The sequence below is a fragment of the Pezoporus occidentalis genome, unplaced genomic scaffold (assembly GCF_034315485.1).
Source record: "Pezoporus occidentalis ecotype Australia unplaced genomic scaffold, CSIRO_AGI_Poc_V1 ctg5, whole genome shotgun sequence".
NCBI classification, from domain to species: domain Eukaryota; kingdom Metazoa; phylum Chordata; class Aves; order Psittaciformes; family Psittacidae; genus Pezoporus; species Pezoporus occidentalis.
The window spans coordinates 716,264-741,944 of record NW_026915835.1 but is presented as its reverse complement, the minus strand read 5'-3'; the positions used below and the strand labels follow the sequence as shown (position 1 = coordinate 741,944).

At 42.0% G+C, this 25,681-nt stretch overlaps 1 protein-coding gene across 1 annotated transcript in view; it reads left to right on the top strand.

The window, feature by feature from the left end:
• DGKH (diacylglycerol kinase eta) overlaps window positions 1-25,681 on the top strand; it is a 544,322-nt gene that overhangs the window by 242,393 nt on the left and 276,248 nt on the right. The window lies entirely within an intron of this gene.

Here is a 25,681-nt window from a genome sequence, read left to right as displayed (position 1 = left end):
CTGAGAAGAACTTGTTTTCATAATTATTGCCCCATAATATTGTGCTCTGAGAAGATGCTGAAGCTGAATAGATCAACCACACAAAATCAGGCGTACTGTCCATGTTACTACAAACATGCTAACACGGGACAGACAAAAACACAAGGAAGAGCCAACTCCTCATGCTGGAAGTTGCAGATTTAGAAGAGATGTATAATGTATCTCTAGGAAACTAAAATATGACTCTCTGGAAGCCAGACTGTTAAAGAAGCTTACCGGACAGTTGTTGTGTAGAGAAATTGTGTCAACAAATGGCAATATTCAGCTGTCCTGTGGAACGCAACTCTTTACAGTATGTTATGCAGTATGTATCAGAGGGGAGTTAGAGTTCACAGCTAAATCTATTGGAGTTGAAAGGCACTGGGCATAAAAAAAGGTTCCAAGCTAACTGTTGAAGGACTGTGAGATGTTTAGCTAATATTTCTGTGGCAACAGATCATACATATTTTTCATCCTGTTGGTTTAGGTGGTTCAGGGTTTGGCTTACGTCCTAATTTAATGCCATAAACTGCGACGTATCTTCAGGGTGGTCAGTCATCAGAGGGTTAAGCCTGAGATATCATGACAAGCCTAGTACATGCTGGCATCTTCAACAAAACCTCCTTTCCTGTGACTGCCTGAGAAAATAAAGAGGTGGGTGCTGGAAATTCCCCAAGGAGTCTGCAGGGCCCTCACCAGTATGATCAAAGTGCTTTTGAGAGGCTCATGGAGACACGGTTTCAGAGAAGGAGTAATGGTAATTTATGTTTAAAATTGTTTTGTGAGGTATTTTTCTCCTTCAAGTGCTGGAATGCCACTGCTTATGGTATGTGCCCATCTTGTTGTGTTTAAAATTTGCGTTAGTTTGCTGCAACTGTTAAGAGAAAATTTAAGTACATAAAGAAGTCATCCTTGCTGCAGTCATCCAAATTACACTGAGTGAGTGGTTTAGATTAGTTAGGGAAATAACCATTAATCTGAATACATGTCAGCAATGAGAAGGTTGTTGCCATTGTTAATTTTTAATTTTCTTTCTTAAAATGTGAACCTTTTTTCAATAATTAGACCAGAAGTGCACCAAAGCTCATGTAATTTTAACTAATTAACAAGGAGAAAAAGAAAGAGAATGAACTGTGGTCATAAACACAGTTGACCCTGGCAGGTCACTTAATTTGAATATAAATCAATTGCCTGCCAACTGCCTTCTGTTTGTAGGTCCAATATTTAAACACATACTTGTGTCATAGATTCAACATCTGTTTTTATATTTGCAGTATTGGACTGAAAATGGCGAACGCTCCTTGTATTTGCCAAACCCCCCAATAGTTAGCATTTTTTTCATGCTTCCAAATATAATAGACTAGATATTTTACAATTTCTGATTCTTTGATAAAGCTTGGAAATGGTGTGCCTTTTCAGGCAAATCCAAAAATCATTCAGATACTGTCCCAAACTGGTTGCAGGTAGTAAAGCCCTCGTAATTTGGAACCTGAACACATTGTAAGACAAATACCTGTCTCTGTTGTGGAAACCTTTCTGTGGTGAGTAGTAAGGATGAAATGTCTCTCTCCCTGTTCTAGATGATAACTTACCTTAGAGGTAGTAGCAAACCCATGGCTATTTGGCCAGAAGGTCTCAGAGTTCCCAAAGATAACATGAGAATTGCAAGGATCTAAAGTTACATATGATGGTATCCTCTGTATCGTTTTCCCAAGATAAACGTTGACATAAAAGCAAGAGCAGTAAAGAGTGCGCTAAGGTGCATGATGTCTATAGTGTTACGCTTGGCTGGAATAAGTGAGTTCTCCACGCAGCTCTGATACAGGAGTCCTGGCAGTTTTTTGAGTATGTGTCCTGTCTTACGCCTCTTCGTTTCTCATTTTGTGAAGCTGACAGACTTGCTGCTCTTTGCACAGGGAGCTAGTAGGATTTGTTTCCCTCTCTCCTCCATATGAAGGAGGAGTCCCCTGCCAAACTGAATTTGATTGATGAGGCTCCAGGGAAACAGGTCATGAGCAGAGGAAGATGTGTGACAGATGGATGTTAACAGGCATGTTAGGAGCTGGTCATGGATTAATCGAGGTGCACATAGCTAATTCAACAGCTAATTAACCATCTCCTGAGAAGACCTGAAGTAACCATTCCAGAATTGCAGTCCTCTCTCACTGAGAATGTATTGGTTATGGATTGCCACAAAATTGTAGCTTCAAAGGTAAAAATGTTCTTTATGTTTGAAAGAAAAAAATAATACTGTAACTATAGTTATATAAATAAATGGGTGCTATTTCCTGCTTGCTGTATGGGAGTTCAGATTGAAAATGCTTCCTGTTAGCCTTAAAATGTGTTCTAATGCCTAAAGCTCCTTCAGAGAATGGTTCTTCATACACTTGTGAGCAGAAGGGAGGCCTTTGGGATGGTACTGAAGCACAGATAATGGCAACAAGGAGATAAAACCATCCTGGCTGTGCTACTCACCTGACAAATACTGTGTTCTCAAGAAAGCCACAAAAATGTTTTGAAGAAAGCAGCATAACCACTCTTCTGCTGGTGGTTTGGTGAACCTCACGAGGCGGCCTGCAATCGGATGTCAGCCATACTTTCCAAATGGCAGTTGGGCTGGTCAGTGGTTTGACATGGAGTGCAGCCAAGCTTGTGCTTTGGCTCCAGGTAACCCCACCACAACCTGTTTATAACATTTGTTCTTTTTTTATGGTTAGCACTGGATGTGTTGGTTGAGCTGGACCATCATAAGCACCTTCATGATGGGCTGCTGTATACAGATTTCCCTGAGCCATCTTAATCTTTCTGACTGGACCTCATGTAAATGCTAAACCCTCGTATTTTTGCCTTCATTGAAATACGTACTTTTGATGCTATGGGCTTGCATGGTGGTGAACTTTGCCAGGTTTTCAGTGAAGGCCAGTATGTTAGATTATAGTAAATGTAGTGCATGCTTCTTTCTGTAGCTTGATAGCTGTAATTTGTTAGCTAGAAATGCACTGTTACATACATACTGAGGTTTTGTGGATTTCCTGGCTTCGTTTTTACAATGAGGACAAGTGATTAATCATGTAACATGTCTAGTGATGAGTGAGTACGTCCGGTCCGGTTCTTGTTGTTTTATATTACTCTGGTTTTTTGTACCTCTCTAGTTTGTACATGGTTTTAGACTTGTTCTGCTCAAATTTAATCTTTGCACTAATCGCTGACAATTCAACAGACTTTTAAGGAGAAAAATGACACAAAACTAAGACTTTAAAATGCGATAGACTGTCTCTACTCAGATTGATTGTTTTCGAGTTATAACCTCTTAGTAGGTAGAAGGTTTCAAATGTACATGTCTCTTAAATGAAGGGTGAACAGACAGCCCTGGATATCCAAGGTAAAGTTGTGCTTTTCGACATCTTAAGAAGCAAACCTTTCCTGTCAAATCCTTGCCTGTAAGATAGATGCATCATTATTTTCAGTAGTCCTAAGTGAGCTTCCACATCTTCTGCCTGCCTCCCAACCTCACTTGCCTTTGAAGAAAATATTTCGTACCAAAGCAAAATCAGAGAGTCTCCACATTAGCACCCTCCCATAAGTAATGTTCAGGGGCCATATATCATCAAAATATGGATTAATTTTTAGTTACTTATTTTCTTCTGCATCTACTTTTAATCACTTTGCTGTAGAAATTACAGTAAAACCAGGCTCACAACTGAGTTTACTTTTAAAATTCTGCTTTGCTTTAAAACCCTGTCACCTTTCTCCTCACCATGGGTAAGAGCAGCAGTTCCAGATTATTACAAATGTTACAATTAAGGCTGTGATTTCAGTGCTAGATATAAAAGAAAACACACATTTACCCAGCTGTGAAGATGACAGTGGTGGGTTTCTGCAATGGGGGTTTTCCCATTTGATTAGTGTTGCAAGAGAATGAGAAGAGCAGTTGGCTGAGAGGTGGATGAGGTTACCCACAGGCACCACTGGTGAACTCAAGATGGCTCGATTGCTGCCTTGTGGTGATATGGGTCAGTGAAAAGGTGTAGATTACTGGAACAACAAAAAGGTGTTGGAGCTGGGGAAATCTAAGTGACAGCAAAAAATAGGCTGTCAAAAAAACATATATCAGAGTTGTAATGCAAAACCAAACACAGACAATTTTGCTGTGAGTGCTCAATAATGATGGAGAAGGAAGGGAGATAAACAGACTTCTTAAATTCACAGCTGCACAAAGCTTTTGGATTACTTGGAGAGGTGTGTTTGTATAGGCATCACAGATGGTCACAGTCTACGTATTTCAAAGCCAAAACTGGATGCTAAAGATTTTAGTACTGATTTCAAATTAGATAATTATTTAGGCTGTGAATTCATTCTTAGTTACTGGAAAATCTTTTAAGCCTTAGTTACTGACTGTTGCTAAGAACATATCAGAATGAAGCTTATAAGGCTTCTTATTCCAGTGGCTATTCTTGTCTTGAGCTTTAATAAAAACCAATGCATCTGACAAACCGAGATGACTTGGCTGAGAGGGAGACATCCAGTGTCCTTACTGCTTAACAGAGAGGTAATTTTCTACAGAAATTTCCACATTATCTTCCAAAGCCTGGCCTCTGTAAAAGGGGTCAATAAAATGCATTTGTCAAAATGAATGCCTGTTTGGAAAAGGGCCGCATTGGTACACTAATGGGTAAGAATCCAGAGGAAAATATATTGCTAGGACTCCTCGCTGGGTATTGGCTTTTTTTTCCTTCTTAGTTTCAGAGTCAGAAATAAACATACAGAAATATCATCGGATGTATTTTATGAGACTGAAAAGTTACTGGCAGAATGTAAAAGCAGTGTGTTTATGTAGGCAGAATCTGTTTCTTCTGCTAGAAGCTAATTTTACAGCACTTTTACTTTTCAGAAACCTGCAGGACAATGTCTTTAGCCTGTGCATGAATACCGGTATTTGACAATACAGTAGCCGGCACTGCTTCATGCTGAAGATGGCATTGTCAGCCCAATAGAGGAAAACAGACATATTCCAGCCCAAGGCACACCACTGACTACCTTTGTTGGTAGGTTGTTTTTCCTCAGGTTTGAAGGCACCATTGGTGGTCAGGCTGAGGATCTGTTCAGTGATGAGTCCAGTTCAGAAAGCTGTCCTCACTGAAAACTTCCGCAATGAATTTTGGAAGGGCTGAAATACCTGTTCTGCTGCTGCATATTTTTATTTTCTTACAATATCTCTTTCATTCCTTTTGGCATGGCTGACAGCAACAAGCCTCCAGCCAGAGGAATAGTCAAGCCAAGATATTTTTTTTCAAAGAGGGACATGGAAAGACACTTTCCAAAGCATTTAAATCTTAATTTCAGAAATGGGACAGAGACCGCCTTTTGGCAGCTCTGCTACAACTGTTTATGCATTTTCTCTAAAGCAGCTTAAACAGAAAGTTTAAAATGCATAAGCAGGCATAAAGGAGAACTGGGAAGATGCCTGCTTATGGGGTTATAGTCTGGTTGCTGCTCTTATTTCTATTGCTCATTCCACTGATATTCCATAGGATATTCTGCAGCGAGTAGATGAGGATTGTTTAAAACCCTAAAGATGAATTTTGCTGGATAGTCTAGCAGGGAGGACCACCTTTTGGACTGCAAGACCTTGGTGGTTTAAACCCGCTGCAAATGAGACAGGCCTAGTAATAGGCATACACTTTCTGGGAACAATGTTCTTTTGAAGAAGCAGGTACGTGAAAAGCAAGGGGCATCTTAGTTGTTTTCTGAAAGGGTCTGTATGTGTCTGGGTCCTTCAGGCATTGCTTGAGAAGACTGGATCTGGCCTCCCTAGTAATTTAGTCAGGTTTTAGAGCCCTTCCCTCTCCAGTTTGTAATTGCAGGCGAGATTTGGGGTATAGCTGAGACCAGCTGACAATAAAACCTGCAATATAATAAAAGGTTTGTACTTCAAAAGCAAACTCCTACCTGAGCTGAAATGTTTCTGAGAAATGTAGGCACGTAGGGGGAGAACCATCTTGCTTGGAGGATTGCAGCATATGTTGGAATCAGTTGCTGTAAGTTCCCTGTAGTAGTCAGTGAAAACAAAACCAGAAAAGTCTCCTTCTAGGGCATGATTCATCTCATTTTCATGTAGATATTTGAAAACAGATCAAACGAATTGGGCTCTATTTCTTTTAACCATAAAGGAGGCTGTATTACTAGCTAATGTGTTGATATGTATCACAGAACAGCCCAGGTTGGACGTGATCTTGAAAGATCATCTGGTCCAACCTTTTGTGGGAAATGGAGCCGCAATGAGGTTATCTGGCACCCTGTCCAGTCGCATCTTGAAAACCGCCATTGATGGGAACTCCACCATGTCCCTGTGGAGGTTGTTCCAGTGGATGACTGTACTCACTGTAAACAATTTCTTTCTTATAGTGGAATGATTATATGGTAATTGATGTTAGTAGAGATGAACCTTGTTCTGGGCATCTGTCCCTTTGGCTCAGCTGTTCAGTCCCACAGGATATTTGCACTAAATTTCTGTCTACATGACCTGCTTGTGGGACTGTTTTTTGGGCAAGGTCTGAGATGCCTGTGTTACTGGAAGAAACTGGGAGGAGGGAATGGATATTGATTATGATCAGTGCTTGAAGTGGATTTGCTTGTTAATGCAGAGATGCTGTCGAGCAGAAGATGGACTGGAGTTTTTTACTGTGGGACCTGATTCCTAGGATGGCTGCCATAAAAGGACTCTGCATTGTCTTCTCTGGGGCAGGTGGTATTGATAGACAACCTGAATTTGCCTGCAAGAGGCAATATAGAAAACTAAGTGATGAGTTTTGGGACTGTTCTACCAGGGAGAGTGTAAAGAATTAAATCACATTGGAAAATGCAGCTTACTTGGGCATTTCTGAAGAATCTACCTTTGTTTACCAGGCAACTCCATACAACTGTCAGCTCATCCTGCGTTACTTTTTCCCCAGTCCTTATGACTCAACTAAGTATTTTGATAGAAAAGCCTGACTGCTTAACTTTATTTCCACCAAGAGGACAATTCCAGAAGTCTCTAGCCGTAGCAGAGAAAGTAATTAAATCCAAACAAACAGCGGAATGTACTTGTGTTCTTTTCCATCCTGCTCAGTTATCGGTGGTCTAGAAATATTGCAAAAATTCCATGGTTAACAAAGTTAATCTTAAAAAAAACAACCAAACAAACAAAAAATCATTATGTCTATGAAGGAAAAGACCTATTTATTTTACATTTTATGTAAATATATATATTAAAAAAAAAAAAAAGTATTCTGATAATGCGGAAGAACATGTCCTGGAGCTGGGAGAGGCTGTCTCACCAAGGAACCTCAGCCCCTAGCATCGGAGGCCTGGCAGGAGGCAGTAAACCACATATTCCTTGGGATGAGTGATTATTAGTGACAAACAAAAGCAGTTTTGGCAACCCCAGTCTTTCGACACTCATGAGTCAGGACGCCAACCAGTCAAAACTCAGACGTGCAAAGAACGTGTTCTGTGTTGTTTTCATTTGCTTGCTGGTGGTTGAGCATGCGGGGCTCACTCACATTTTTGTTTTCTTTTAAGATTTTGAGACAGTGAGTGAATTGTTGAGTGGTAGGGGGAGGGGAAAGGCGAGTTATCATGCTACCTATGATGAAACTGCAAAAGGTTGCAAACCCACATTGTTTGTTTTGAACCTGAGAGTCCTTTCCATTTGCTAACCAAAGATTCATGATGGCAATGGATATGTTTGTTAGCCACAGTTAAGAGTTGCTTGGAAATTCTCTGTTTGAAATGGAAAATGTGGTTCTCATAAAAATCAAAATTTACCACAGCAAAATGGTTTCATTTCCTTCTTTTTTTTTTTTTTTTTCCTGAAATGTTTCCATCAACACATAACATTTGTTGCCTCAAGTTGGGAATACCCAGGGTGCTTGGTAAGTTGCCTGATAAAACCCAAATGAAAAAAAGTAATGATGAATTTAGTATTAATCAATGTACTCTGAGATGCTAAAGGGGTTCCTTTCTGAGTTCTAGAGCTCCATTGTTTTCAGAGGGCAGAGCTTTCCAGTTGACATTCAAGGCTTATGACATACTACAATTTGTCTTCTCTATGAGACGCATCACAGACATCTGTAGCTGTCACACAGCATGAAGGTACGATTTGACCTGATGGCCTAGATGGGTGCCTGAGCTGTAACTTCCCTAAAATACAGTTTTCATGCTTCTTCCCCTGTTTGGATATGTGAAGAGATTTGGACATGTCCAGTTTTCTCACTAGAAAGATATCCACTTTTTGGTCAGCTGTGTTCTTAAGTACTAATGAAGCTGTTTGCATAAAGACATTTCTGCTTATAGATTTTTTAAAAGCTGTTCATTCTGCCTACTCACAATATGTGTCTGGTCATCAAAGTCACAAAATATTTATTTTTATGATTAAGAACACTTAAAGCCAGATAATACTGAAAGCAAATAAAGTATTTCTGGCTGAATTTTTTGATAAGCTAATATGTTCTGAAGCGCAATGTTATTGACTTTTTAACATCTTCATAAATATGTAAGAGCTCTTCAAATATTTGTTAAAAAAAAAATCTCACAGGAATCTCAGTTTGGTCCTTTGTTTGTTTGTTTCTTTTGTAAATGACTAGATTTAGAAGATGATTTAGTCACCAAGTTGCCTCAGCTCCCAGTACACCCAATGGAGGGACAGAGGCATTTCCAAAAGAAGACAAGGCAACTTTCCCAAGATTTGAATTGGCTTCTACATGTACTTGCCCATTTCCAGAGACAGTGGTAGGATTCTAAGGATATGTCTACATTGCCTTCCTTCATTTATCCCTTAAGACACAAAATTGTATGGAAGTGGTGGGAATCTAACATTTATAGGTGCAAAACTCAGTGCTCTTTGGAAATCTTGCCCAGATACAAGCAAACTCCTACTTTGCTCTATCAACAATTCACCTTTTGCTTCAAATCAAACTCTTCTGAGTACTTGCCTAAATCGTCAGTTTGTGTAGTCCTGCGTTATTCATGGAAAACTCAACTGCCAACAAGAGTCCTCTCATTTGCAGGGCCTACAGTACTCGGAGGACTAGCTAGGAACCAAGAATTTAAAGGAATCTGTAATCAAAGTAAAGGGAAGCTGCAAATAGTTTTCACCTTTAAAAACATTGCTCAGGATGTCACATGTTAGGTGGGCATGAAGGGTGTGGCACCTACATTTAAAATGGCCTTATTTTTGAAATCTTTGAAAGCTTTGGCTACAAAAGCACACAAGCAAAGGAGAATGAGAATGGTGATTCAGAAACCCATCTGCACCTCAACAGTTCTTTTGGGAAGACACAAAACGATATGTAATCCTAATCTTTAAAGTTTCCTGTTGACTGGCCACTCCTAAAGGGGAACAGTGGATGGTCTTCAACGGTATTTCAGATCAGACTCTTCTTTTACCCTTTAGTCAATCAAATTAGTCACAGTTCTGCTTTAACATAACAAAACAAAATTCTGTGTGGTTTCAACTTCAATTGTTTTGAATTCAATTTTTCTGTTCCTTGGACTGGCCTGGTCCCCCAAACTCTTCCCTCCATCACTTCCTTCTTATTCCTCCCTCTCTCTTGCTGTCATGTGCAATCATCTTGCAGCAGTTAGCAGATGTTGACCTGGCCGTCATTAAGAGTTACATATACTTCTTATGCTTGGTGATTACATGCTGGTTAAGCCAGACCATGCAGGACTGTTTAACAAACCCATAACATCTGTGTCCTGCCCTGTCATATCATTGGAATATATATATTCACAGAGTATGATGCACTATTGGCTGGGAGTCCAAACAACAAACCATAAATAGGATAATGGCTTCCCTCAGTATATTATCATTATTCAAAAGACAAAACCTCAGTTGTTTTTGAGGACCTTTTTGGTTTCCCTAAATTTCTCGATGGATATGGCTTTCTACTAGGGATTGATGACAGAGGTGTGCATCTGTTGTCATCTCAACCACTAAAAACCCTGTGCCCTGTCTGCGGTACATGACATCCTCCCCGTGTCTCCTGTTCCATTTTCCGCCCCACGATGCACAGTCGGTCCTGGCACTCTGTCAGGAGGAGAGGCAGTCACTGGCAGCTCATCTCTCTGCTCAGACAGGCTATTTAAGCTGTATAAGGATGCTCTGTTAATGCAAACAAACCCTGTTACCTTGAGGCACAAGGAATTAATGTCTGTTACTTATTAGTGCATTTTGACTCCAACAAATTAAATCTCTGATGCAACCAGGCATTCGCTAATTACAGGGCTAAATATAGCATGGTTTTTAAAACTCTAAATAGGGAGATGATTAAGAAGTTACTCAGCCTGTTAAATGGAATCTGCGGACCATGGAAGTCTTGGTGCAGATGTGTTCCTGCAGTTTCATTGATATGAGGTATTTTAGACTTCGTATATACAGGAAAAGGTGGACACATTGATCTCAGCCCAGTGAGAGGAATTAAAACTGCAGAACTGCAGATGATGTTTTTCTTTCTTTGTCTCTTCAAAGGAAGCACAACGTCTTGCTCTTCCACACAGTTAACACTCAAGCTGGACAGTGCTTTTGCTTGCTCTGAGGAAAGCTGAGGGATAGATTCTGTTTTCCTTTGCAATGCAGCTACAGCAGTGATTGTGGATGTGGGAGAGACACTTGGGTTACAGCAGTTCAAAACTGTTTTCTCTTATTTCTTACTGTCCTGCTTTTTCATTAATTTCTTATGTTTTAATGATATTCAGTTTCTTTCAAGATTCGTTTTATAGAAACTTACCCAGAGTGTTATTGGGTCCACGAAATATTGTGTAGATAGATTTTAACTGCTGCAAATAATTACAGTAGCCAAATAACAATGTTTTTACTATGGTCTGCAAATCAGCTCTAGGCCTTGCACTAGCATCCTGTGTAGAAAACGCAGCAGCAGCTGAAAATTGTATTGATGCTTTTAAATATATATTTATTTATTTATTTTATTTTTCACTTAAGGAATCCAAGGGAATATTCATAAATGTGCATCATATCACTGAAGTAAAATGATGACAGATCCACTGTCTGATCCCTAGCATGCAGGTCCCAACCTTTCTCTCCTAGGTGAGATGTCACAGCATTTATTGCCCTGTCTCACCTCTCATAGTGCTAGCATGGGTAGCTAGAGCCTTTATGCAGCTGAGTACACTGCATGCTATCAGGAAGCTTTCCCAGCCTCCTGCCTCCCTGAGCAAAAGACCTTGCTTCAACCTCATCTTCAACCTGTAACTTCACAGCCCATGACCGAGTTTGTGCACTGAGCTCAGCCTCAGTGCATGCTTGGGAATAAAAAATTGTATCTTTGAGTTTCACACCATTACTGAATGTAATAGTAATGATATTAAAAAAGTGTATTGGCCGTGATTCCCGCGTGCAGTTAGTCACTGGAATTAAATAAACAAAACCCAATGGGAAATATCCATTTCTTTTCTATGGAGCTTTATACTTGTTCTTGGGCTTTGTTTGCATCGCTATATACTGACAATTGAGAAGTCAAAAGATTTGGGCTCTCTGTAATAGCAACACCTGTACCAGTTAGCACACACTGTCCAGGCACTGTGGAGGATGGTATGGCCAATGGACTGTTCCTAACAGGTAGTATGAAAGATGGAAGAGTTAATATGTGCCTCTTGTCTTCGGGCTGGCAGAACTAGCATAGACATACCTGAGCATACAGAAATAGTCAGGAGGAAATATTTCTTTAATATCATGGGCAGCAGATGTTTTCTAACAAGCCCTTACACAACATTTGGATTTTGATGGAATATCTAATTTAATTTTGCCTTCCTCAGATCATGTGAGAGAGTACTTTTATCAGCTACTATGCTGGAAATACTCTTGCTTGTAAGAGAGAAATTATTCTGGGACAGTGCTCAAGGCCAGGTTGGACAGGGCTTTGAGCAACCTGGTCTAGTGGAAGGTGTCCCTGTCCATGGCAGGGGGTTGGAACTGGATGATCTTTAAGGTCCCTTCCAACCCAAACCATTCTATGATATTAGACAACCCTGTTTTAAGGATGGTATTTAGAGAAGTGACATAATTCCGACCTGCAGATTATACACGTGGAATTATGGGGGAATCATATGTTTATATGGCTCGCTTTAATCATTGTGTTTCTGTAACAACAGTTAAACTTGGTCTGTCCTTGAAAGCCCTCATCTTCATGCTTTCCTGTCATTAACTTTGCTGTTCCTGATCTTAGACAGCCATCCTGTTCACTTGCTGATAAATATTGTGAGAAAGGATGAGCGTGCAGTGACAGATTTAACAGCAAAAGCACATTTACCCATCTGCAAAGATGGAAGAATTAAATCTGACACAGCAGAATGAATCATGCATAGGAATGCTTGTTTTCTAAAACTGGGATCTTCCCCAATGTTTAGTCCACAGGAGATGCAGAAAAGGCCATTCACTTACCTATAGACACCCGCAGACACAGTGGGCATGGCCCGATGGCTGACCTGAAAGGCATAAATCACAGAAAAAGGCTGAGCTGCCAGAACAATAACTGGGGTGGGAGGAGGGGGTTCAGTTTCCCCCTGTCCAGAGCACGTAAGAGCACTTCCCAGGCAGCAGCTGGAGTGAAAAGCAGACTGAGGCATGGGACAGGAAGAAAAAGAGTGAAAGATGTTCCCAGCCCCAAGAAGGATTTATTGCATGTGCCTATGGGGGCACTTGGCATCAAAGGCAACAGATGCAGAAGGAATAAAAGACAATTGTATGACTCGGTGCAAAGGCAATGAGCAACTTGATCAGGAGTTCGTGCACCATAGCAAGCTGTGAGGACAGCAGAGGTGATTACAATGTGGTGTGGGAACCCTGAGAGAAGCAAATGGATCGGAAGGCCTTCATTTTGTCGTGTCTTCTGCAGGCAGCAAATAGTCTCACAAGCCTTGGCAGAGCCAGCAGCGTTGCTGGCTCTGGTAGAGTGAATGTGAAGAGGTGAGCGAGAGCCACGGAGACTTGCACAGTCGGTGCATGCAGATGGGATTTGCTGGTTTAACCCAGGGAAGCTGTAAAGCTGGGCTTTCACGATCAGTGTTTGCTTGTGCCACGCCGCCACCCTCCCTGCCAGACCCGCCTTGGCCTCCCGGCACCGTTCCTTACATTGGCCTTGATTCTTGCTGCCCTGCGGCTGCTCCAATCAGCCTTTGCCGTGGCAGAGCACGCTTGCAGGCTGGTTTGAACTAGATACGCAGCACTTAGTGATGGGCTGGAGTCTGCTCCCATGAAGGTGGGAGGCTGTTGATTGCTGGGAGGGAAAGCAAGTTTCCAAAGAGAAATAGCACCTTTTGACTGAGCAATACAAGCTTCCAGTAACAAATACAACGTTACTGAGAGTGGAGCAAGAAACCAAGCCACCAGCCAGGCAGACTTACAAACTTTTTTCAGAAAACTTTCAAGTAGGTGTTCTTAAGGCCAAGCATGCACACTTAGTCCTTGTGTGTCAGAGGGACCTGCCAATAAATCCTAGTTCTCAAGATGAATCGCCCATTTGCAACATTGATGCCCATTTGTTGCATAAACTGACAAAGTCTGCAGGACAGGCTTCTAGGTCATTATTTGCCTTGAGGTTTTGAATTGCAAACTGGGGATTTATAGTTCTGTATCTTCAGTCAGCACTTCTCAGTGCACCTGGAGGCAGCTATCGGTAAACCAGATGGAAGGATAGATTGCTTAGGTAGCCATTAAACACACTGTCACTCTCCTTGTGTTCTGATACCTCCTCCCCACCCCAGGATACCTCTGTGCCAGAGCAGCACTAGTGGTTCAGGGGAACACAATACTGCACCCAGAAGGTGGGATGCACAAGGTTTCTGTGACAGCAGTGAACACCAGCATCACACACTAGATTTCTAGGTACCTCAATTCCTGCTCCATCCCACTCTGCCTTTGCGTGGAAACAGCCTAGTTACAGTATCAGTCAAACTTATTCAAACTGAAAGCAAGCAGTGGGGGAGGGTGGAAATTTGGCAAATGCCATGCACCCACGGCAACAAGGCAGTGTGGTGCACGCTCCCTTGTGGCAGGAAATCTGGAAACTTTCCATTGGTGTGGCAGTTTACTCAGTGCATGCGGTACACTGCTAGCAAAGAAATGACCCTTTATAGATTGTCTCTGGATGTTAATTTTTAGGAAAATTTGGCTGATACGGAAGACCATGTTTCTTAGGTGCACACCTTCATCTTTGGAGGCCTGGCAGAGGGCTGGGGCCACGATATCCTCAGGACTGGAAGAACCAGTCAAGTTATTAGTGACAAGCAACAGCCCCATGTGCTCAAAACCTGAGTCAGCCTTCAGCAAATCAATGCATTTGATTGAAAATAACAAGAATTCCAAATTCCTTCTGGGCTACTTTTATTTTTTTCCTTTATACTCACATGCTTTCCCCTCCTTCCGTTTGCTCATAGTTTTACTCCAATTGCAATTGTAAGGGCTTTCAAATAAAAGTAGGTGCGGTTCTCAGGTAATAACCTGATTCTAGGCACTGGGGCTTTAAGAAAACAAACCAAATAGGCTTAGGCCCAGCCATTAAACCACAAACACTGGCAGTACTACAAGGATCATTTAGGATGTTTTTTAGTTGTGTCCAAGTTGTCAGAGGGCGATGTCAGATACCTCTTGGCTAGATGCTCAGCAGGGCACTTTCTTCAGGTTCTGTCACTGTCAGTAATTTAAGTCTCTGGACGCAACATGGGTTGTATTTTGGTTTGATTAATTTAATTTTTGAGCACAATCTCTCTGCCTCTCTTTAATGCAGATTACACATATGGACCCAGCTTTGAAGCTTCTACTAGGCAGGTATATTGGAATTGCTAAGGTTACTCTGCCTCAGTTATCTCATGAGTAAATGGGAAGTGCCTGCTCTGTGTGCTTTAAGAAGTCAGTAGCCATATAGTTATTGTTATTATTCAGCAGTACCACATTCAGAAGACAAGACCTTTGATCAAACCAATGCGCAACCTTGAGGAACATCACTGATCATTCCAGTGGCATCATACCCCATCCAACTTGGCCTTGAACACCACCAGGGATGGGGCAGCCACAGCTTCTCTGGGCAACCTGTGTCAGTGCTTCACCACCCTCACAATAAAGAATTTCTTCCTAATGTCTACCATCTTTTAGTTTAAAACCATTCTCGCTTGTCCTATGGCTACATGCCCTTGTAAAAAAGCCATCTGTCATCCAGGTAGAGTGGCCATCCATTGAGAAAAGATGGAGTGAGAAGTGGGAAAAAGTAAGGAACTCAAGTTGCAGCTTCTTCATGGGACTGAAATAACTCAGGCAGATACAGATTTATACTGAGCTGCCACTAATATAGCCCAGGTTGGACAGAGTCTTGGGTGACATGGTCTAGTGTGAAGGTGTCCCTGCCCATGGCAGGGGAGTTGGAACAAATGATCTTAAGGTCCTTTCCAACCCAAACTATTCTATGATTCTATGATTTGTGACCAGCTAGCTCACATGAAAAAAATACCCAAACTACCTGGTCTCATGTGCCTTGCATACATTGACTTAGTCTATTTATTTATTTGGAAAAAAAACATCATTTCTAAGCTTGACACATCTCAGTGGCTGATGAAAGCCTGGCCTCTCAAACTCCAGAGGAAAAGGCAGTCAAACAGCACCTGTGGGATGTGGACAAACACATTAAAAGGAAATGTTCATAATCAGTTCTGTGCGTAATGGCAAGCCCTGTCATTCTGCAAATAACTCAGGTCAGCATGACCCCCAGGGCTCTGGTATATTCTCAGTGAAAACACTGGGAAATAGTCCTTCTGCCTTGTTCTTGAGAAATGATGCAATAGAGTTAAACTCACATGGCTCTGATACAAACCCACTCAGGCCAGAGGCACTGGCTGAGAGGGGGCAAACTTGGTGATGGCAAACCATGCTGGTAGCTGGGAAGCACACTGGTGAGGAGGGTTGCTAAACTTGTGATACCTGCCGGAGATGGGAAAAAATGCCAGGGCAGTGCAATGCTGCCACTTGGGAGAAGGCAGAGAAAACACAGGGAGGATGTTTCCTCTCCATTTCAGTCTTCCAGTCCAAAAGCTGAGGATGAAGTGAACCCAAGAGAGTGCATATTTTAAAGAAAAGAATCCATCTCTCATCTTGGATGTAAAAGCCATGCAGAAACAATACCTTGTTGTCAGGCCTTTCCATCTCCCTGTGCAAATGTCCAAGCCTCTTGCTGGTAATCAGTCAGCCAGAACAAGTGTGTGGAAAAATAATGCAGAAGGGAATGGAAAAGTGTGCTTAGACCCAACCTACCTCTGTTGTGGAGTAACAATGAAGGAACTGGATGATCTTTGAGGTCCCTTCCAACCAAACCATTCTAGGATTCTACGACAGAAAGTGGTGACTGCTTCTCTAAGAAGGTCACTGAGGTTTGCTATGGAGTGCTCCACTGGAAGTGTAGTTGCCCAGGGACTGCTACTTACAGATAGGGAAGAGTGCAAGCCTAAACCTTGCCTCCCATGAGCTTATTCGGAGTACACTGGTGTTTATCTCCAAAATTTTAAGCCATTGAAAATTTTCTACCTTGACCTTTCCTCTCTCCCTGGCCATGCAAGAAAATGTAGTTATCCACATTTCCCCTAAGATAGTCTTTAAAACTACCTTCACTCATAAATAGCCAGGAAGACTCTGCACATGAAATTTCAGTTTGATACTGTTTCCTTTTGCTTGTTTGCAGCATGTTCTTGTAGTTGGATTTTTCTCAGTAGAGATGTTTGAAGCAAGGCACGGCCAATTACAGCAAAAAAGCCTTCTAATTACAGAAAAATCACATTTATCAGGAAAAAAGAGTGGCTTTTTGGTGAAAAGCACTGAAGGGCTGCCAAGGGCTTAATGATTTGCACTTGCTGTTCTAACCTGCTGGACTTCTTTCACTCCAACTGCAGCATACTGCTGCATGCTCATTTCTATTCCCAGTTTGCTTGTACTATTGTATGTATGGTGCTGTGTCCTCTGATGTGTGATATGATCCTGGCCTGGTTATGTATTTATGAAAGGAATCAAGATGTGATCATTTCATTTAGGACCATATGTCCAAATGACTCCTCAGAAGCTGCTGTTAAAAGTCATTGGGAAAGTCAGGGAACTGGCAAATCTGAACTTCCTTTGGTTTTACTTTCCTCAATTTGGGTAGCCAAGAGCTGATGCCATCAAACTATTGAACAGTTGAGTCTTCATCTCTCTGCACAGATTTTATTAGTAGATCTCAATCATTTTCATCACCATTTATTCCTTTACAGTCAATGAAGAAGCAGTTCTACGAAGATACTAATCTCAGTGACATGTAAAGTAGGTCAAGTATAGGGTGGGTGACTGTAGTAGGAGGCTAGCTCAATTGCTGACTACTACATGGAACTGATCTAAAGCTAGGTGAGATACAGGGTACAGTCAGTGTTGGTATTTCCATTTCTGAAAGCAACTGAGAAAACAGAGGTTACACTGTGTGGTATATAAACACTGACATGTTTCTTGGGTTTATCCCTCTTCTGCAGACACGATGTGCTTACAAAATGCCATTTGCTTGTGAACAGCAGTATCTGGTTGATAGCTGTTCACACCATTTGAGAGTCTTGTTTCAATAGCCCTGCAGATACTGTCCATCCCTCGGAGATGTTTTCAATACAACCAGTTAGCTCTTCACCTGGCCAGATGAAACACACTAAGTGCCCTAATATTTTTAGCTGCTGTTCTTTTAAATTTGAGTTCTTGTTTCTAAGAACAGCTTTGCAAAGACTCCTTTGGACTCTGTTATGGAAGTAAAACACTGCAAGCCAGCTGACATTGGCCTGGCTTTCATTAAAGTACCAACTGATTTCTTATACTTGGTGAGTATACCCCAGTTAAAATAAACTATACAGGACTGTATGACAAACCCACAGTAGTGACCCAAGCTGTAACAACATTACAACTTGTATTTTGCAATATATAGTACAGTGTCCGCTCTGACCCTGAAAAAACAAGCCATAAATAAGATAATGGATTTCCTCAGTTCAATACGAATACAGAGACAAAACCTCTGTTATTTTGAGGACCTTTTAGTTTCACTAAATTACCTCATAGGTACTTTGGTCTTTTGCTGTCATTTTCTGCTGAGAACTGATGACAGAGGTGTGTATCTCAACCACCAAAAACTCCCTGGCCTCTTTGTGGTGCATCACATCCTCCTTATGTTTCCTCTTGGCAGGTTCTGCCCCATGGTGTACAGACAGCTCGCCTTCCTGTGGACAGGCAGGAACAGGCATGACAAATTTCATTTTTGGCTTCTGCTTGACACATTTGGGAAACAAGCGACAAAATTGTACCTCATGGAGAAAGAAGAACCTCATCCTTTCTTATCTGTTTCACCAAGGGGGAAGCAGACATCACCGCTTTAGATTCCTACTGCTCCCCCACCACAATTCACCAGCAGAAACCTTTCACTTACTCTCATGTGGGCATGAAGCCTTGGGAAAAAGGAAGTCTCCTCACTAGAAAGACATTAACAGCCATAGTGGAAAGGGATGTAGATGCCTCTAAGTTTTTGGTTCTCAGGAATGGAACCCAGACGCTGAGGTGGTCATCCTGGACATCCTGTGTTATGGAGTTGTAAGATCCCAGGAGTACCCATCCAGGAACAAACACACTGCTGGGGAGCCACTTCCACCTAGTCAGGAGGGAGGGCTGAGGATGCAGGGGTGTCTTAGACTCCCCGGTCATAGTAATTTTATTTTAGTTTTTTCTAAACATTTATTATATGCCATAACACAGAAGGTAGTGGGACGGATGGTAGAATTAGATTGGATATAAGGTAGAATTTTTTTTGTGAGGGTGGTGAGACACTGGAACAGGTTTCCCAGAGAAGCTGCGGATGCTCCATTTCTGGAAGTGGTGGATGCCTATCACTGGAAGTGATCAAATACATTTAGAGTAGAATAGCATAGCATAGCCGGCTGGAAGAGACCTGCAACGATCATTTAGTTCAACTGCCTGAGCAATTCAGGGCTGACCAAAAATTAAAGCATATCATTAAGGGCATTGTCCAAATGCCTCTTAAACACTGACAGGCTTGGGGCATTGACCACAGCGCTAGGAAGCCTATCTCAGTGTTTGACCACCCTGTCAGAAATGATTCCTAATGTCCAGTCTAAACTTGCCCTGGCACAGCTTTGAACCATTCTGATGCATCTTTTCACTGGATACCAGGGAGGCAAGATCAGCACCTAATCCTCCACTTCCCCTCCCCAGGAAGATGTGTGGAGAGCCATTGCTCTTTTCACCAAACTAGACAAGCCCAGAGTCCTTAGCCGTTCCTCATAAGAAGGACATTCCTTCCAGTCCTTTCACCAGCTTTGTTGGCCTCCTCTAGACACATTCAAGGACCTTCCTAACCTTATTAACTGGGGCCCACAGCTGCACACAGTGCTCCAGGTGAGGCAGCACCAACTCTGAATACAGTGGATAATCACGTCTTTTGACTGGTTGTTGCACTGTATTTGATGCACCCCAGGATGTGGTTTGCTCTCTTGGGTGTCAGGGCACACTGCTGACTCATATTGAGCCTAATGTCAACCCCCAAGTCCCTTGCTCTCCAGCCAAGTGATCAAGGCCAGGCTGGCTGGGGCTTTGAGCATCCTGGTCTAGTGAAAGATGTCCTGTCTAAGGCAGGAGGTTTGGAACTAGATGATCTACAAAGGTCCTCCCTGACCCAAATCATTCTGTAGTGCTGTGGTTCTATGAACCTTGATCACCTCAACAAGTGTGTAATAAATGTTTGCATTGACCGCTCCACCTGCTTGGGGTCCAGAGCCTTAAATCCTCTCCTAAAGGCCAGACATTCTTCTGGCACCCATGCTGGGCAGGTTCTTTCCTCTAGGCCCAGTTCTAGAGGTAGGACTGGCAAGTCAGGACATGGGCCTTTTTTTCAGACCTGTTCTTTTCCATGTCAAACCCATGAGCCTGTCTGCATTGCTGCTCTCATAACTCTCCTGGTCAACACTACTGCACAGCAAAGCCCATGAAGGTTGGGGGAAGAGATGTCAAGGGTAAAGAGGACTGGAATATAGCTCTGTAGCTTCCTAAGCCGTTGCTTCGTCTTAAATGCCCTCTGAATGCAGCATACCAGGGCCATCACTGCCTGCCTCCAAGGGCAACTACTTGCTCCCCCCGCCCTGCCTAAGGTGGCCCTTGTGCCTGAAAGCAAGTCAGCAGTTCTCTGTTGTAGCTTTATCTGGCTTAGAGGTGGAAACCCCTCATTTTCCCCTTTTAAGACACAAGGCTAACAGAGAGTATTGCCTCTCTGGCTCACCCTTCTCAGTCTGAGAACAGCAATTCAGTGAACCAGTCATTCAGGTCACGGAGTAAAGCTCTGGCAAAGTTTTTAATGAGCAAAAACTTGACAAATTGCTGTCGGAAACACTTGGGTTGGCTCCCTTGTAAGCTGGGGTCATCTGCTGAAGGCAGCGAGAAGAGAAACATTCTCCTTTTTCATCTGCCTGCGGAACGTGAGACTTTTAGCTGGAGTGCTGACTCTGGCAGCGAGTCAGCCCCAGTGTCTGCAGAGCTGCTGGCAGAGAGCAACTGGGCTCACAAGTTTGCAAAATATTTTCTTTTTCTCTCCTCATCATGATTTTCTTTGTTTACCCGGGAGAAAGAGATTTGCTGGTAACTCTGAAGATATAATAGAGTCACATTTCATTTGAGATCAGGGCATGCAAGCCATTTTCTCCACTTAAAGCTATTGTATCCCAAGGTCTATGTAGTACTGTATAGATTATAATTGCCTCCAACGAATACGTTAGTGAAATTGCAGTGTTTCAGGGTGAACCATATAATCAGTCTTCTTGGAAGTTTTGGAGACAGGAGTTAATAATGGGTTATCTTCTCAATTACGCTATGATAGACCATTTCCTATCTGGAAATAGGTCATGTCAAATAGTAGCAGCAGTTATATTTTTGCTATTATTTGTAACATTCAGTAGCTGCTATCAAAACAGGACCTAATTTTCCTGTGTGTATTGTACACGTGAGAAGCAAAAGCAGCTCTCAGCCTATAAACTTTACTAAAAGTAACATGCAATAAGGGGATGACCCAAATAGTAGTGGATTAAACATAATAGAAATAATAGCAAGGAAGGTATTATTATGAATGCTGACTGCATGTGCAAGATAGTTTGCCAGCTGCTTACGCTCTTGCCAGCAGCTGAGTGGTCTGGTGGTACCAGAGCAGACATATGGTTGAAGAACACAGTGTGTGTCCTAATGGTTAGCTGTGGCTGGCAGAAAGCTCCACCACCCTTTTAAAACTTTGTCTCATGCACTTTGGTTTTCTGCATACATGAAGGATTATCTTGAAGTGGACCTTTGCACTTCCAGGACTTACAGGCACAGCAGTTTGTTGAAATGGATTTAGGATTGCCATGGCATCTTTGAGTTGGGTTTCCATCAGCATCCTTGTTGATCAGTGGGTAAGTCAAGAGCTGTGGGGCTCAACGCTGCTTTCACAAGTCCAAACCTACACTTGTGACACTAAGGCAGGATATCTGTCACTCAGCTAGGACCCATCACAATTCTTCACATTTCTCAGAAATGTGACCCCATGACCAGACAGTCTATGGGCTGGGAGAGGAGCTCAGGCTACATTTAGGTGCTAAGAGTATTTTCGTTTTGGCATGTGAAGATGAAAATGCACTGCTCACAGTAGTATAACAGGAATGCTTTTCTTTTCCTCCTCCTATCATTTTTTTTTTTTACTATCCTGAAAAAAAAAACCCTCACAAAAAACCAACTGCCACCCCCCCCAAGCAATCAAGGGAATCAGAATTCCCAAATCAAAGTGAAGTCATTGAGCTTAAATTGTGCTTCAGCTTTGACAAATTGATGTGATAAAACCAGTAATATGCAGTCCCTTGTTAAAAGTGTCTTTCAGACTCAATGTCATATGCACTCATTCAGAATCAGTTTTATGTCATATGAAGAAGGTCGAACATGTGCTCTCACAAAGTCATCTTGACAGACATTTAAGAGAAGAAATCCTCTTCTGAGCAGTTTGCCATCCCATCTAACTGTAACTGTGTTCTAATATAAAACACTGCTGCAGATTGCATCTTCCTTTGAATACCCCTGCATTGCTTAGGTAATGCCTACTGTTAGAAATCAAGGAGCATAAATCAAATTGCTATATAAAACCAAATGCTGTTATTCTGAGAGAGAAGTCTCAAACCACCCAGTGATGAGTCACATTTCATTGTTTCTAAAAGCTTTGAAGCACACCAGCAGTTAACCACAGCTAGCCACCTTTGCTGAGAGTATCTCCAGTCATCTCCCTGTACCAACTGATGCTGAACTGGATCTTCAGAAGGTTACAAATGAAAAAAAAGGTTGATATTTGATATAGTAGAAATGGTGGGGCAAATTCCAACTTTTTTGCTCACATTGAGGACCTCCTTTTTTTAAGTGCAGCCAAATAGAAGTAAAGCTGCTTGAGAAGTACATTACTGCTTGACTTTATGCTCTATGTGATTATTGTTCTTCAGATTCCTTTGGGAGTAGAATCAAGACCATTCCATCTAGCAATTTAAACAAACAGGTGAATGTTTTTTTAAAGACAATATTGAACAGGAAACAAACAGAGAAAACCACTATGTATTAATTCATCATCGTAAAAATACAATACACAGTAGGCTACTTGTGGCTTTGAGTAATTCAGGGTTTTCTGTGCTCTGACATCGTGGTATGTGAATGAGGTTTTCTGATGCAAGTAAGTGTAATTTCCTAGCTTGATGTTAATCTCTTCCAAAATAAGGTGGAGAATAGTAAAAAATCATTACACGAGCCTCAGTGGTAGCTCTCCTGACTCCCAGGTGGAATGCAGTAGATTTTTTCTGTACACATGGATATTTTATCAAAACCTAATTTTTGTTTTGAAGGAAGGTTATCCCCAGTTTGCCTTTTATAGACCCCAGGATCCCATAGCGTCCCTCCCAAAGTGCCAGCTCATGGTTCTAAAAATTTGAAACATGTTTTTTCCCCATTAAGGGAAATGTCTTTTTTCCCAAGCACCTCTGTCTTTCCTGGTTCAGAAACACTTCCAGCCGGAACACTTGAGGAGGTGTCTGAACAGTAGCTGGCATACAGGTATTTTAAATAAACTAAAATTGTCATTTAGGCATCCTCAGCCTTGTCATTACTCTGTTACCTCTTTCAGATATTCAGAGATAGCCTGAAAATACAGGATATTGGAAGTACAGGAACAAATGCATCCTGCTGTTGTTCTGCCTGCCTGGGATTGCTTTGGAAACACACCCGCACAGTTCCAGCCATCTCACCAGCTCTCTAGGAAAGAAGATCTTATTCACGGCTAGTAATTAAGACTGTAAATCTGTCATTTCTTCCTGCATTACTCTTTCACTCCGCTGTCTCTGTTCAGCTGTTGCGGCTACTTGGTCCTGCCCCTACAAAATCATTCTACTCACTTCTTGCCAGAGCTCCAGCCGCTTTCCCCTGCACAATCTGTTCTTCAATTCTTGCTTCACACATCCCCATGTCCCTAAACCCTGCTCTCTGTTGCCCAGCTATTTCCCTGTCCCCTCTCGGTTCCTCTTTCTTGCCACTCTATCGACACTTGTGGATCAACCTGGCATCCAACCGAGGTTTTCTGCTGAGTTTTTCTGCTTTGTCAGGAACACACATAGAAAAGAAGGAAGTTTCATCCTCACTGAGACAGCGGGATAGGATTTCTTCTCATTGGAGAAGCAGCCCTCTTCAGAGGCGGCTCCTTCAGTTATTCCTTCAAAGGTTTGGGAAGGCAGGCAGTGCTCTTTCTCTTGCAGACTTACCCCTAAACTGCAATTCATGGAAATCATTGACCATTGCGGATGGAAGTCAAAGATTCATGGGAATATTTTTGGATTCGAGACTATTAAAGGCTCTTTGAAAATTCCCATGTGAACAGAGCTGCCAGAAAAATTCGCTGTGTGGCAACTTCTGAGGTTTCAATTGTTGTTTCCATTCTGCGCTCACAGGAAAATGAAAGTCCTCAATAAAAATGGGAGATGTTGGCAGCTGATGGACAGCTTGGGATAAGGTGGACATAAGCTCAAGTGACAACTGTTTTAGTAAAATCAGAACTGTACAGAGAAGGAACTAGACTGTGCCTCCCACAAAAGGTCAGCAGACACTTCCCCTCTAACCCCCTGCATGCAGGAAACTTCCAGGAAATCGGTTCTGCAGTAAACGTGAGTCTTGGAAATGCAGGTCAAGGTAGCAGAAATCATAAACTCCTTTTATCTGCCAGAAGGGCATGGCACTAGATCTTGAAGAATCCAGAAATAATGGGGAAAATGCATGAAAGGGATAGTGCCAAATTTTGTGCAAATCTTAAAAATGCATGTATTTTTACCTTTATAACTCTAATTGTTTGATTGAGTAAATGCACAAAATCAAAGCACGGGCACAGATTGCCCAGAGAAGCTGTGGCTGCCCCATCCCTGGCAGTGTTCAAGGCCAGGCTGGATGGGGTTTTGAGTAACCTGGTCTAGTGGAAGGTATCCTGCCCGCGGCAGGGGAATTGGAATTGGATGAGTTTTAAGGTCCCTTCCAACCCAAATCATTCTATGATTCTACAATTCTGTGAAAACACATAGAGAAGTCTAAGCCCTTACAGCTGCATAAGAAACTTTTAAACTATGAACCCCCAAAGCCTGAAAGGTTGAATAAGGAGAACTCAGATGCGTAACTTCTTTTAAAAAATGTTGTGTTCTTGTTTGTTTGTTTTTTAATGCTAATGTTATTTTGGGGTTCTGCTTAATGATTCTTGAACGCCTGAGGTTAGCAGCAGCATTATTTCACCAATGGGGTGCCCAGGGGGAGTGTAGCTTTGCACACGTTGCTGGGTGGGTGGAATATCGGAAGAGAACAACCCAAGCTCGTGCAAGAGGCATACACAAGGGAGTGAAATAGTGAAAGAAAATGCCATTGGTAGCTGGTAAGAGAAACTTCCTGGCAGTAAGAACTGTTATTTTGTTGTTATTTTGTCTGACATTAGCAGGGAGATGAACTGGGTGATCTAGGAGTGTTTTGTTATCTCTTACTTCTAGGAACCCTGGAGCCACAATGCCACTTGGACCAGATTTATGGACAGCTTTTCAAAACAAGCAGTTGAAACATGAACATTCATCTGAAGGAAGCTGGGGCAAAGATGCCTTTGGTTTTTTCCTTTCTTTTTGCTTACTGGTCAAAATACAAATGTTTGAATAAATGAATAATTAGGCATCAATTTAAATGTTTCATACACTACAATGTTAATGTTTCATACTCTACGCACCCTTTCCCATCACTTGAAACCCCCAGGTATTTCTATTTAGCTTTTGAAAGAAAGAGGCCATTAGCAAGAAAATAAAAATGCAATATGCTGTTTAGAGTTTCTGTCAGTTCTTTGTCACTTTTCCCAGAGGGCACTACTTTTTCATCTGCAGCTTAAACGAATTAAGAGATTTGACTCCTCCTCAACTGCATATATGAAGAAAGCAGATTCTCAGATATGAGCAGATCTATAAATGCGCATGTGCCTAAATGGAACATTTTCCCTGCTCTTACATATTTTTATGTGCACTTATGAAAGGGATCTAAATATTTCTAGCA